The following is a 15,366-nucleotide window of genomic DNA, read 5'->3' on the forward strand; positions in this document are numbered from 1 at the left end:
CGATCTCCTACACTGGCCGTACACCATTGGTGATCGTCGAGGGGACACTGAATAGTGCACGGTACATCCAAACCGTCATCGAACCCATCGTTCTACCATTCCTAGACCGGCAAGGGAACTTGCTGTTCCAACAGGACAATGCACGTCCGCATGTATCCCGTGCCACCCAACGTGCTCTAGAAGGTGTAAGTCAACTACCCTGGCCAGCAAGATCTCCGGATCTGTCCCCCATTGAGCATGTTTGGGACTGGATGAAGCGTCGTCTCACGCGGTCTGCACGTCCAGCACGAACGCTGGTCCAACTGAGGCGCCAGGTGGAAATGGCATGGCAAGCCGTTCCACAGGACTACATCCAGCATCTCTACGATCGTCTCCATGGGAGAATAGCAGCCTGCATTGCTGCGAAAGGTGGATATACACTGTACTAGTGCCGACATTGTGCATGCTCTGTTGCCTGTGTCTATGTGCCTGTGGTTCTGTCAGTGTGATCATGTGATGTATCTGACCCCAGGAATGTGTCAATAAAGTTTCCCCTTCCTGGGACAATGAATTCACGGTGTTCTTATTTCAATTTCCAGGAGTGTATATTAAGAACAGCAGAGGATCCAAGACCGAACCTTGCGGCACCCCATTCTTGATTGTTCCCCAGTTTGTGAAATCACCAGTTTTTTGCATATTATGTGAACTGCTTATTTCAACTTTCTGCACTCTTCCAGTTAGGTATTATTTAAACCATTTGAGCGCTGTCCCATTCATACCACAGTACTTGAGCTTACCTAGAAGTATTCCATGATTTACACAATTAAAAGCCATCGAGAGATCACAAAAAATCCCAACGGGTGACTTCCGGTTACTCAGAGCATTTAATATTTCATTAGTGAAAGTATACGTAGCACTTTCCGTTGAAAAACCTTTCTGGAAACCAAACTAACATTTATTAAACTTTATATTTACAAAGGTGTGAAGATACTGTACAATACATTACTTCTTCAAAAAATTTGGATTAGGCAGTCAGAAGAGAATTAACGAAATCAGGCCCGACAGACTGTGTGGGAACTTCTGTCCGGATGTGGTGAGTTAACCTTTGAGAATTTCATTCATGTTGGCGATGGCATCAATGGTGAACTGTTGGCCTGTCAGGATGAGGATGAGGAAAATAATTAAGAACGACCGCCAACACGAGTCACATGGAGTGAGGCAAGATCATCTGTCCGTATTCTCTGCTCCTGCTTCCTCAGAACAGAAACGGATGATGATTTCTTCTCAGTTCTCATACATCACATGTATGTACTACAATTCACTTTGAATCAAACTCTTGTTTACTTCATTTTTTCCTCTGTGCGCCTCGATTATTTGGATTATTAATGTTTTTGACTCTCCGTAATTTGAACTTTTTCTGTGATTCTTCAAGTTTCAAACGATCGAGTGCCGATTTATTTTGCTTTCAGGTTCATCTACCATGCATATTATGTCACGCATGTAACTGCAGAGTACATGACGTTCTAGCTCTTCTTTGTTATTAAAAGTTCAAATAGTAATTTTTTCCATGTGGCTCATGTTAGTTGAGTAGTATTTCTTATAGTCCTATCATTTTCAAGATTATAGTAGAGGGTGAGCTGTGATTGCATTTGTTTTCTTAGAATTCGTGGGAGCTGCTCTGCAATTTGCTGCTGGCCAGATTGCAATGTCTGCCTTATGGATTTTTGGTTGGCATCTCATATTGGATGTCTGAGGATTTTTTGTAAAGACTCTGTTTCTCCCTGTCTGAAAATGAATGCTATTTGTTTTATAGTGTGTTGTTAACATTTGAAATCTGCTTTTTGGATATAACTTTTTTATGTTGTTTTTAGTGAAGGATACTTCTGTTTTTCCTATGCATCCTTTTGATTCCATGAGAACTAGAGTGATGCCTTTGTCAGTTTTTGTTACAATAATATCTTCAATTTTTGTTACAATAATATCTTCAATTTGGAGGTTTCTTGAGGTTTTAAGTTCTGTTTCATCACAATGTTTTCATTTTCATCTGTGTTGCTGTTTTAATTTCTTCTTTTATTAAATCTGTAATTGGCCCAGTATTTACATTACTGTGGTCATACCTTCTTCTGTAGTGAGAATATATTAAGATTCTATAATGATATCTTCTGTTTGTTGTTCATTTGATGACGAATCAACATTATGTTTGAAACGTTTTTCTAATAGCTGCTGTTCTTTGTCAGTGTTGTGCCTGTAAAACTGGCAGCCCTTGGATAGAAATGGTGTGTGTGTGTGTGTGTGTGTGTGTGTGTGTGTGTGTGTGTGTGTGTGTGTTGTGAGTCTTTGTGGTGTATTTTGAGGGTCACGGTTTTCCTTCTGTGCCTTATTCACATTTTATCTGTTGCTCAGGATGAGTAAAAAGAAGCCCTGGTAGATAAACTTAACAGAAAAATAGACACAAATGATGAAACAAACAAACAAAATCATTCAGACATATAATCAGAATCACAAAAAATTGGCTTATAGTGACGTACACACTAAACTCACAAACAAAATAAAGCACTCCGTCTTCAGGCCACAAGTGACCCACCGGGACCATCCGGCCGCCGCATCATCCTCAGCGGAGGATGCAAATAGGAGGGGCGTGTGGTCAGCACACCGCTCTCTCGGTCGTTATAATGGTTTTCTGTGACCGGAGCCGCTACTATTCGGTCGAGTAGCTGCTCAATTGGCATCACGAGGCTGAGTGCACCCCGAAAAATGGCAACAGCGCATGGCGGCCCGAACGGTCACCCATCCCAGTTCCGGCCACGCCCGACAGCGCTTAACTTCGGTGATCTGACGGGAACCCGTGTATCCACTGCGGCAAGGCCGTTGCCACAAATAAAATAGGTAATATATTAAACAAGCTGGACATAAACATTACCTAAAAACGAATAATTCAATACAGAAATCCATCTCAAAACTAAAAACAAAACCAGACATATACCAAGAATTTGGAACCATCCACCTCAGCTGCGGGGACTGTTATAATCTACGTTGAGATGACTGCTAGGAAATTTGACACAAGATATATAGGGCACACCAGCGCCTGGAAATAAAGTACAAACCACTCAACATTTGCAGACCACCTTAACCAGGAATACCATAGACGATGCACCATAGAAACAGATATGAACATCATGAAAATCAGTAAAAACAGGCACCTCATTCCCCCTAATAAAAAAAGTTTCCAGATACACAGAGCCTTAACAGACGATAAATAGTTTCTTAAGGATCAGATAATTGTTGGAAACCAGAAACTAAATAAAATAATCGAAAAATTACATAAAGGAAGAAAAAGCTTTTCTTTTCTACAACTCTCACAGTCTCTCCCCTAACAGCATTCATTTCATCTCTGCCTCCTCACCTCTTTTCCTTCACTGCGTTACCAACTCACTCTCCATTCTACTTTGCATTAAGCATTTGCTCATCTTTGCCTCCGCCCCCTACTCATTATTTACATATTGGACTCCACCACTACTCCTTCACTTCTCCTATGTACCCAGTAAACACAAATTAATATAAATAAATGACATAACGAGCATATAACGAATGACGGAGGATGAGAATATTTTTGGATAAAAGGAAAACTAGCAATTAGAATGGTAAAACTACTCACACGAAACACACAGAGACGTATGTAACCAGAAGGATGAAAACAAGTAGAAATGGTGTGTCGTTGTGTTTCACATCAAGGAATGTACAGTTCTCTAAAGAAGTGAAGGGTTAGTCGGAACACAATAGTGCCAAACGAAGAAATACCTCAAAAACGTGGAAGCAGAGTGCATTTCGCGATGTAGGCGAAAATCGGACATAAAATTCCACGAATAACATCGACATCGTTTGGAACGGACTGCTTTCAGATCTAGAAAACAAGCAAAATTATAAATACCTTTCATATAGGCTGCTAATGACATTTTCTTTCAATAAAAGGAAACTCGTTTGGTGACAGGAATACGCATTTCCTCGTTGTTGCGAAAACGGCTTCAAAATACCTCCAACTTTTGTTTTAATTTAAATCTTGAGTAACATTAGTATAACTTTGTTCCTCTCCAGATACTGCCTACGGCCACTCGCGACGTGATCTACTGGCTCACTCGACTCACACTTGAGTACCAAACGCACGCGCTCTCATATCATAAAACTTGTATTGTAGCGCGACAGTACCCAACAACGGTCCGTACCCGAATGAAATTACCCCTTCCCTCCCGTGAAACATAGGGTACACGTACAACTTTTATGGTCTTTCCTTTTTTTAAAATTTGGATACTAGTGTGGTTTTGTTATTACTTGTATACGGAGTCCGAAACAAGTCTCTTTTAACTCCTGTCGGACATGAGCTGTGAGTATTTCAGACTTACTCGCACATGTCGGGACTTTACGAATCATCTTCAAGTGCTGGGTGGTTATAGTTAAAGTGCAGCTTTTACTTTTTATTTGTGGTAGGGACCGTGGGACCAAACTGCTGAGGTCATCGGTCCATAGGCCTACACACTAGTTAATCTAACTTAAACTAACTTACGCTAAGGACAACACACGCACCCATGCCCGAGGGAGGACTCAAACCTCCGACGGGGGAGCCGCGCGAACCGTGACAAGACGCCAAAGACCGCACGGCTTCCCCGCGCGGCAAAGTGCAGCTACTTACAGAGGTCGAGTACGTGCTGTAATTATCGTATGACGGCGAGACTTGGTAGATACTGTGCGTTACCGATCTCCGATGGGGGAAAAATAGTTCCAGTTTTGGCCACAGGTGCAAATCTGATTCTGTGAATGCAGGAAAGACGTATAGAAATGATTGCATATGTAATGGATTATGAGCGGGCTGTGGGCAGAAAAGGTCAAACAAGTGAGAAAGGTATTGTGGTGTCACCGCCAGACACCACACTTGCTAGGTGGTAGCCTTTAAATCGGCCGCGGTCCGTTAGTATACGTCGGACCCGCGTGTCGCCACTATCAGTGATTGCAGACCGAGCGCCGCCACACGGCAGGTCTAGAGAGACTTCCTAGCACTCGCCCCAGTTGTACAGCCGACTTTGCAACCGATGGTTCACTGACAAATTACGCTCTCATTTGCCGAGACGAGAGTTAGCATAGCCTTCAGCTACGTCATTTGCTACGACCTAGCAAGGCGCCATTACCAGTTACTATTGATGCTGTAAAACATGTACCGTCAAGAGCGATGTTCACCAATTATGGATTAAAGTTAAGTATTCCAGAAGATACGTACGTTTTTTGCTAGTCTCAATTCCTTGTCCTGTTCCAGACCTCACGCCAGCCTGCGTGAGCTTAAACGCGTGCCTTTCGGCTTCCTCCAAACTCCGTGGGTTGGCGGTCTTGCCAATCCACAACAGGTAAAACACTGATTTTATTGTTAACCGCTGCTTACACAGTTTGTTCAAAATGAGCACTGGAGTTGTCGACGAGATGCTGCTCAGCGCCAGATTTTCACCTAGTGGATAAAACTGAAATTAATTTTTTTGCAGCCTAGATCGCTTCAACACTTTAGGGTATCTAATAACTTTCGCTGCCATAAGATAATTACAACCCACAGTGGCCTTCGTTAGTAGCTGCACTTTAGTTATAATCATCCAGGGCTTGTATCTTCAAGCTCTCTGGACCCTTGTTTGTTGGACATTTTAATTCTAAATTGGCGCTACAAGTCTCCTGAAATAGTTATCACGCATTCTGAAACAGTTCTTGTAATTTGCACAAACACCTAAGAAATCTGTTTGTTAACCATGAGATGGTTCAAATGGCTCTGAGCACTATGGGACTTAACATCTGTGGTCATCAGTCCCCTAGAACTTAGAACTACTTAAACCTAACTAACCTAAGGACATCACACACATCCATGCCCGAGGCAGGATTCGAACCTGCGACCGTAGCTGTCACGCGGTTCCGGACTGAGCGCCTAGAACCGCGAGACCACCGCGGCCGGCTAACCAGAAGAGGAGATCCCCTGTGTGATTGTTGAATTTTGAGCATCAAGTGACTTGATGCTGATGTGTCTTACTTGTTACCAGTTATGTTGATGAAGTAGAAGAAAATTCGAGTTTTCAACGCTTACATCGTTCTCCCAGCATAGTTAGTACGTTAATTTAACGCCTTGATAGTGGCTACTAAGGATATCCACAAGTCTCACAATAGCCTGACGTCTGTGGGAACGTGCCGGCGGACGTCTAGCGCTTGTTAAAACAAGACGGTTGTTATGAAATCGGCCAGCTTATTATCCTCGCTGTTGTTTTTCTCCTCGGCCCCTGTGTCAGGTAACTGTATTCAGGATTACAGCACGCTTGACGATTTCGTGCTGGTATTACGAGTCCACATTAGCTTTAGAGCTACCAGGCTGAAGCACTTACTTCACGCTAATTACGCTTTATACATGTTGGCAAACAATCTGTTATACACAGCGACGTTCTGGAGAATGTCTCTGGATGAATATCGAGAAACTGTTTTCGAGATAGGTTTCATTACAACTGAAGCGGCTTTATGTCCCATCTAGGTGAGAATCATGAGAATAATACAGAGAGACTAAAGTGCGTAGAGGTGCCTGCAGAATTTTACTTCTCTCTTTCTCATCACTCGAGTAGAACAGGACAGGAGCAACTAGTATTTCTACAAAGCACTCGTCACCAAATACTGTAAAGTGCCCGTTGTTCTTGTTGTGGTCTTCACTCCAGAGACAGCTCTCCATGCTACCCTATCCTGTGCAAGGTTCTTCATCTCCCAGTACCTACTGCAACCTACATCCTTCTCAATCTGCCTAGTGTACTCATCTCTTGGTCTCCCTATACGATTATTATCCTCCATGCTGCCCTCCAATACTAAACTGGTGATCCCTTGATGCCTCAGAATATACCCTACAAAAGGATCCCTTCTTCTAGTCAAGTTGTGGCACAAATTTCTCTCCAATTCTATTCAATACCTCCTTATTAGTTACGTGATCTACCCATCTAATCTTCAGCATTCTTCTGTAGCACCACATTTTGAAAGCTTCTATTCTGTTCTTGTCTAAACTATTTATCGTCCATGTTTCACTTCCATACATGGCTACACTCCATACAAATATTTTCAGAAACGACTTCCTGACACTTAAATCTATACTCGATGTTAACAAATATCTCTTCTTCAGAAACGCTTTCCTTGCCATTGACAGCCTACATTTTATATCCTCTCTACTTGGACCATCATCAGTTATTTTGCTCCCCAAACAGCAAAACTCCTTTACTACTTTAAGTGTCTCATTTTCTAATCTAATTCCCTCAGCATCACCCGATTTAATTCGACTACATTCCATTATCCTCGTTTTGCTTTTGTTGATGTTCATCTTATACCCTCCTTTCAAGACACTGTCCATTCCGTTCAGCTGCTCTTCCAAGTCCTTTGCTGTCTCTGACAGAATTACAATGTCATCGGCGAACCTCAAAGTTTTTATTTCTTCTCCATGAATTTTAATACCTACTCCGAACTTTTCTCTTGTTTCCTTTACTGCTTGCTCAATACACAGATTGAATAGCATCGGGGAGAGGCTACAACACTATTTTCACTCCCTTCTCAACCACTGCTTCCCTTTCATGTCCCTCGACTGTTATAACTGCCATCTGCGTTGTGTACAAATTGTAAATAGCCTTTCGCTCCCTGTATTTTACCCCTGCTACCTTCGGAATTTGAAAGAGAGTATTCCAGTCAACATTGTCAAAAGCTTTCTCGAAGTCTACAAATGCTAGAAACGTAGGTTTGCGTTTCCTTAATCTTTCTTCTAAGATAAGTCGTAGGGTCAATATTGCATCACGTGTTCCAACATTTCTGCGGAATCCAAACTGATCTTCCTCGAGGTCGGCTTCTACCAGTTTTTCCATTCGTCTGTAAAGAATTCGTGTTAGTATTTTGCAGCCGTGGCTTATTAAACTGATAGTTCAGTAATTTTCACATCCGTCAACACCTGCTTTCTTTGGGATTGGAATTATTATATTCTTCTTGAAGTCTGAGGGTATTTCGCCTGTCTCATACATCTTGCTCACCAGATGGTAGATTCTTGTCAGTACTGGCTGTCCCAAAGCTGTCAGTAGTTCTAATGGAATGTTGTCTACTCCCGAGGCCTTGTTTCGACTCAGGTCTTTCAGTGCCCCGTCAAACTTTTCACGCAGTATCATATCTCCTATTTCATCTTCATCTACATCCTCTTCCATTTCCATAATATTGTCCTCAAGTACATCGCCCTTGTATAGACCCTCTATATACTCCTTCCATCTTTCTGCTTTCCCTAATGCGGTATAGGAAAGCCGTTGCTATTCGAAACAGCTCAGCGTTGTCTCGGAATCCATAAATAAGGTCCTGTACGGTTTTAAAGGGAATAAGATTTGTCGCCCCCCCCCCCCCCCCCACCAATGAACCATGGACCTTGCCGTTGGTGGGGAGGCTTGCGTGCCTCAGCGATACAGATGGCCGTACCGTAGGTGCAACCACAACGGAGGGGTATCTGTTGAGAGGACAGACAAACATGTGGTTCCTGAAGAGGGGCAGCAGCCTTTCCAGTAGTTGCAGGGGCAACAGTCTGGATGATTGACTGATCTGGCCTTGTAACATTAACCAAAACGGCCTTGCTGTGCTGGTACTGCGAACGGCTGAAAGCAAGGGGAAACTACAGCCGTAATTTTTCCCGAGGACATGCAGCTTTACTGTATGATTAAATGATGATGGCGTCCTCTTGGGTAAAATATTCCGGAGGTAAAATAGTCCCCCATTCGGATCTCCGGGCGGGGACTACTCAAGAGGATGTCGTTATCAGGAGAAAGAAAACTGGCGTTCTACGGATCGGAGCGTGGAATGTCAGATCCCTTAATCGGGCAGGTAGGTTAAAAAATTTAAAAAGGGAAATGGATAGGTTGAAGTTAGATATAGTGGGAATTAGTGAAGTTCGGTGGCAGGAGGAACAAGACTTCTGGTCAGGTGAATACAGGGTTATAAATACAAAATCAAATAGAGGTAATGCAGGAGTAGGTTTAATAATGAATAAAAAAAAATAGGAGTGCGGGTTAGCTACTACAAACAGCATAGTGAACGCATTATTGTGGCCAAGATAGACACAAAGCCCATGCCTACTACAGTAGTACAAGTTTATATGCCAACTAGCTCTGCAGATGATGAAGAAATTGATGAAATATATGACGAGATAAAAGAAATTATTCAGGTAGTGAAGGGAGACGAAAATTTAATAGTCATGGGTGACTGGAATACGTCAGTAAGAAAAGGGAGAGAAGGAAACATAGTAGGTGAATATGGATTGGGGGGAAGAAATGAAAGAGGAAGCCGCCTTGTAGAATTTTGCACAGAGCATAACTTAATCATAGCTAACACTTGGTTCAAGAATCATAAAAGAAGGTTGTATACCTGGAAGAATCCTGGAGATACTAAAAGGTATCAGATAGATTATATAATGGTAAGACAGAGATTTAGGAACCAGGTATTAAATTGTAAGACATTTCCAGGGGCAGATATGGATTCTGACCACAATCTCTTGGTTATGAACTGCAGATTGAAACTGAAGAGACTGCAAAAAGGTGGGAATTTAAGGAGATAGGACCTGGATAAACTGAAAGAACGAGAGGTTGTAGAGAGTTTCAGGGAGAGCATAAGGGAACAATTGACAGGAATGGGGGAAAGAAATACACTAGAAGAAGAATGGGTAGCTCTGAGGGATGAAGTAGTGAAAGCAGCAGACGATCAAGTAGGTAAAAAGACGAGGGCTAATAGAAATCCTTGGGTAACAGAAGAAATAGTGAATTTAATTGATGGAAGGAGAAAATATAAAAACGCAGTAAATGAAGCAGGCAAAAGGGAATACAAACGTCTCAAAAATGAAATCGACAGGAAGTGCAAAACGGCTAAGCAGGGATGGCTAGAGGATAAATGTAAGGATGTAGAGGCTTGTCTCACTAGGGGTAAGATAGATACTGACTACAGGAAAATTAAAGAGACCTTTGGAGAGAAGAGAACCACTTGTATGAATATCAAGAGCTCAGATGGCAACCCAGTTCTAAGCAAAGGAGGGAAGGCAGAAAGGTGGAAGGAGTATATAGAGGGTTTATACAAGGGCGATGTACTTGAGGACAATATTATGGAAATGTAAGAGGATGTAGATGAAGATGAAATGGGAGATACGATACTGCGTGAAGAGTTTGACAGAGCACTGAAAGACCTGAGTCGAAACAAGGCCCCGGGAGTAGACAACATTCCATTAGAACTACTGACGGCCTTGGGAGAGCCAGTCCTGACACAACTCTACCATCTGGTGAGCAAGATGTATGAGACAGGCGAAATACCCTCAGACTTCAAGAAGAATATAATAATTCCAATCCCAAAGAAAGCAGGTGTTGACAGATGTGAAAATTACCGAACTATCAGTTTAATAAGTCACAGCTGCAAAATACTAACGCGAATTCTTCACAGACGAATGGATAAACTGGTAGAAGCGGACCTCGAGGAAGATCAGTTTGGATTCCGTAGAAATGTTGGAACACGTGAGGCAATACTAACCTTACGACTTATCTTAGAAGAAAGATTAAGAAAAGGCAAACCTACGTTTCTAGCATTTGTAGACTTAGAGAAAGCTTTTGACAATGTTGACTGGAATACTCTCTTTCACATTCTAAAGGTGGCAGGGGTAAAATACAGGGAGCGAAAGGCTATTTACAATTTGTACAGAAACCAGATGGCAGTTATAAGAGTCGAGGGTCATGAAAGGGAAGCAGTGGTTGGGAAGGGAGTGAGACAAGGTTGTAGCCTATCCCCGATGTTATTCAATCTGTATATTGAGCAAGCAGTAAAGGAAACAAAAGAAAAATTCGGTGTAGGTATTAAAATTCGTGGAGAAGAAGTAAAAACTTTGAGGTTCGCCGATGACATTGTAATTCTGTCAGAGACAGCAAAGGACTTGGAAGATCAGTTGAACGGAATGGATGCTGAGGGAATTAGATTAGGAAATGAGACACTTAAAGTAGTAAAGGAGTTTTGCTATTTAGGGAGTAAAATAACTGATGATGGTCGAAGTAGAGAGGATATAAAATGTAGACTGGCAATGGTAAGGAAATCGTTTCTGAAGAAGAGAAATTTGTTAACATCGAGTATAGATTTAAGTGTCAGGAAGTCGTTTCTGAAAGTATTTGTATGGAGTGTAGCCATGTATGGAAGTGAAACATGGACGATAACTAGTTTGGACAAGAAGAGAATAGAAGCTTTCGAAATGTGGTGCTACAGAAGAATGCTGAAGATAAGGTGGGTAGATCACGTAACTAATGAGGAGGTGTTGAATAGGATTGGGGAGAAGTTTGTGGCACAACTTGACTAGAAGAAGGGATCGGTTGGTAGGACATGTTTTGAGGCATCAAGGGATCACAAATTTAATATTGGAGGGCAGCGTGGAGGGTAAAAATCGTAGAGGGAGACCAAGAGATGAATGCACTAAGCAGATTCAGAAGGATGTAGTTTGCAGTAGGTACTGGGAGATGAAGAAGCTTGCACAGGATAGAGTAGCATGGAGAGCTGCATCAAACCAGTCTCAGGACTGAAGACCACAATAACAAGATTTGTCGACTGAGATGGCCAGGGAGATGCGACAAAAGCAATCTTGGACAACGCGAGTTTGGGAACAGGGACCCTGATGTCTTGAAAAACAGCACAAACTTTGAGGAACAAATATTCTACCATGGCATGCACCTGACAAGCTAAATTGTCACACAGTCCTTGGAATTAATGCGACCTTGCAGAGTAATCAAGGGGCCCATGAAATACCACCATGTGGCTGCCCAAATCATCTCCGAACCACCGCCATAGTTCACTCTCGCGATGTATACTACACCACTGGCCATTAATATTGCTACACCACGAAGATGACGTGCTACAGACGCGAAATTTAACCGACAGGAAGAAGATCCTGTGATATGCAAATGATTAGCTTTACAGAGCATTCACACAAGGTTGGCGCCGGTGGCGACATCTACAACGTGCTGACATGAGGAAAGTTTCCAACCAATTTCTCATACACAAACAGCAGTTGACCGGCGTTGCCTGGTGAAACGTTGTTGTAATGCCTCGTGTAAGGAGGAGTAATGCATACCATCACGTTTCCGACTTTGATAAAGGTCGGATTGTAGCCTGTCGCGATTGCGGTTTAACGTATCGCGACATTGCTGCTCGCGTTGGTTGAGATCCAATGACTGTTAGCAGAATATGGAATTGCTGGGTTCAGGAGGGTAATACGGAATGCCGTGCTGGATCCCAACGGTCTCGTATCACTATCAGTCTAGATGACAGGCATCTTATCCGCATGGCTGTAATGGATCGTGCAGCCACGTCTCGATCCCTCAGTCAACACATGGGGACGTCTGCAAGACAACAACCATCTGCACGAACAGTTCGACGACGTTTGCAGCAGCACGGACTATCAGCTCGGAGACCGTGGTTGCGGTTACCCTTGACGCAGCATCACAGACGGGAGCGCCTGCGATGGTGTACTCAACGACGAACCTGGGTGCACGAATGTCAAAACGTCATTTTTTCGGATGAATCCAGGTTCTGTTTACAGCATCATGATGGTCGCATCCGTGTTTCGTGACAGGTGAACGCACATTGGAAGCGTGTATTCGTCATCGCCATACTGGCGTGTCACCCGGCGTGATGGTATGGGGTGCCATTGGTTACACGTCTCGGTCACCTCTTGTTCGCATGACGGCACTTTGAACAGTCGACGTTACATTTCAGATGTGTTACGACCCGTGGCTCTATCCTTCGTTCGATCCCTGCGAAACCCTACATTTCCGCAGGATAATGCACGACCGCATGTTACAGGTCCTGTACGGGCGTTTCTGGATACAGAAAATGTTTGACTGCTGCCCTGGCCACCACATTCTCCAGATCTCTCACCAATTGAAAACGTGTGGTCAATGGTGGCCGAGCAACTGGCTCGTCACAATACGCCAGTCACTACTCTTGATGAACTGTGGTATCGTGTTGTAGCTGCATGGGCAGCTGTACCTGTACACGCCATCCAAGCTCTGTTTGACTCAATACCCAGGTGTATCAAGGCGGTTATTACTGCCAGAGGTGGTTGTTCTGGCTACTGATTTCTCAGGCTCTATTTACCCAAATTGCCTGAAAATGTAATCACATGTCAGTTCTAGTATAATATATTTGTCCAATGAATAGCTGTTTATCATCTGCATTTCTTCTTGGTGTAGCAATTTTAATGGCCAGTAGTGTAGATCAGAAGTTGGATGTAGTAAGTAACAAGACTCACACGGTTAATTATTTTCTTCAATTGCTCCAACGTCCAGGTTCTATGGGTTCGGCACCAAGTTTTTCTGTTATGGGTATTCGCATCAGTGATGAATGGTTTTGGAATTCCAGCTCGGTCTGCAGTTTCCTCCATCTGGAGCCCCCTTCGTCTTGTTTATGTGCTGACAGTGTCCGCGAGGACGACATTCAGTGTTGCAGTGACTTTTGCAGATCTCATCCTCTTGTTTTTTTGTCACTGTCCTTTTCAATGACCTTCCGTCACTAACACTCAACACACACTTTCGTCCGCTAGCCGACTTAGCGGATGTTCTTTTGCCCTTTTCCCTGTATATGGCATCAATCTTCGATGCTTCGGCTACCTTCGAAGACAGTGCTGTCAAAGCAGAGTTACTAAACACAGCTTTCCGAAATGTCTTCACAAAAGAAGACGAAATAAATATTCTAGAATTAGAAACGAGAACAGCTGCCAACATTAGTAACGTAGAAGTAAATATCCTCCGAGTATGAAGCAACTTAAATCACTTAATAAAAGCAAGTCTTCTAGTGAAGACTGTATACCAATTACGTTCCTTTCCGAGTATGCTGATGCATTAGCTCCGTTCTTAACAATCATTTACAACCATTCGCTCGACGAAAGATCCGTATCCAAAGACTGGAAAGTTGCACAGGTCACACCAATATTCAAGAAAGGTGGTAGGAGTAATCCACTAAATTACAGGCCCATATCGTTAACGTCGATATGCAGCAGGATTTTAGAACATATATTGTGTTCGAACATTATGAATTCCATCGAAGGAAACGGTCTATTGACACACAGTCAAAATGGGTTTAGAAAACATCGTTCCTGTGAAACACAACTAGCTCTTTATTCGCATGAAGTGTTGAGTGCTATCGACAAGGGATTTCAGATCGATTCCGCATTTCTGGATTTCCGGAAGACTTTTGACACTGTACCACACAAGCAGCTTGTAGTGAAATTGCGTGCTTATGGAATATTGTCTCAGTTATGTCACTGGATTTGTAATTTCCTGTCAGAGAGGTCACAGTTCGTAGTAATTGACGGAAAGTCATCGAGTAAAACAGAAGTGATTTGTGGCGTTCCCCGAGGTAGTGTTATAGGCCCTTTGCTTTTCCCTATCTATATTAACGATTTCGGAGACAATGTGAGCAGCCGTTTTCGGTTGTTTGCAGATGACGCTGTCGTTTATCGACTAATAAAGTCATCAGAAGATCAAAAGAAATTGCAAAACGATTTAGAAAAGATACCTGAATGGTGCGAAAAGTGGCAGTTGACCCTAAATAATGAAAAGTGTGTGGTCATCCACATGAGTGCTAAAAGGAATTCGTTAGCTACGGTTACACAATAAATCAGTCAAATCTAAAGGCCGTAAATTCAACTAAATACCCAGGAAATACAAATACGAACAACTTAAGTTGGAAGGAACACACAGAAAATATTGTGGGGAGGACTAACCAAAGGCTGCGTTTTATTGGCAGTAGACTTAGAAAATGTGACAGATCTAGTAAGGAGACTGCCTACACTACACTCGCTCGTCCTCTTCAGGAGTACTGCTGCGCGGTATGGGATCCTTACCAGATAGGACTGACGGAGTACATCGAAAAAGTTCAAAGAAAGGCAGCACGTTTTGTATTATCGCGAAATATGGGAGAGAGTGTCATTGAAATGATACAGGATTTGGGATGGAGATCATTAAGACAAAGGCGTTTTTCGTTGGAACGGAATCTTCTTACGAAATCCCAATCACCAACTTTCTCCTCCGGATGCGAAAATATTTTGTTGACACCGACCTACATAGGGAGAAACGATCACCACAATAAAATAAGGGAAATCCGAGCTCGTACGAAAAGTTATAGGTGTTCGTTCTTTCCTCGCTCTATGCGAGATTGGAATAATAGAGAATTGTGAAGGTGGTTCCACAAGCCAGGTTAGGCACTTAAATGTGATTTGTAGAGTATCCGTCTAGATGTTGATGTAGATGTACCTTGGTTACAGAATCACCCACCACACGATCAATAATTTGCCCAAGTTCGAGT

At 42.8% G+C, this 15,366-nt stretch overlaps 1 protein-coding gene and 1 pseudogene across 1 annotated transcript in view; one reads left to right on the forward strand and one right to left on the reverse strand.

The window, feature by feature from the left end:
* The window catches only part of LOC126209818 (harmonin-like), a 669,201-nt gene that overhangs the window by 15,841 nt on the left and 637,994 nt on the right, over window positions 1-15,366 (forward strand). The window lies entirely within an intron of this gene.
* On the reverse strand, window positions 2,735-2,852 carry LOC126210720 (5S ribosomal RNA; annotated as a pseudogene).

This window comes from Schistocerca nitens, chromosome 10, assembly GCF_023898315.1.
Source record: "Schistocerca nitens isolate TAMUIC-IGC-003100 chromosome 10, iqSchNite1.1, whole genome shotgun sequence".
Taxonomy (NCBI): domain Eukaryota; kingdom Metazoa; phylum Arthropoda; class Insecta; order Orthoptera; family Acrididae; genus Schistocerca; species Schistocerca nitens.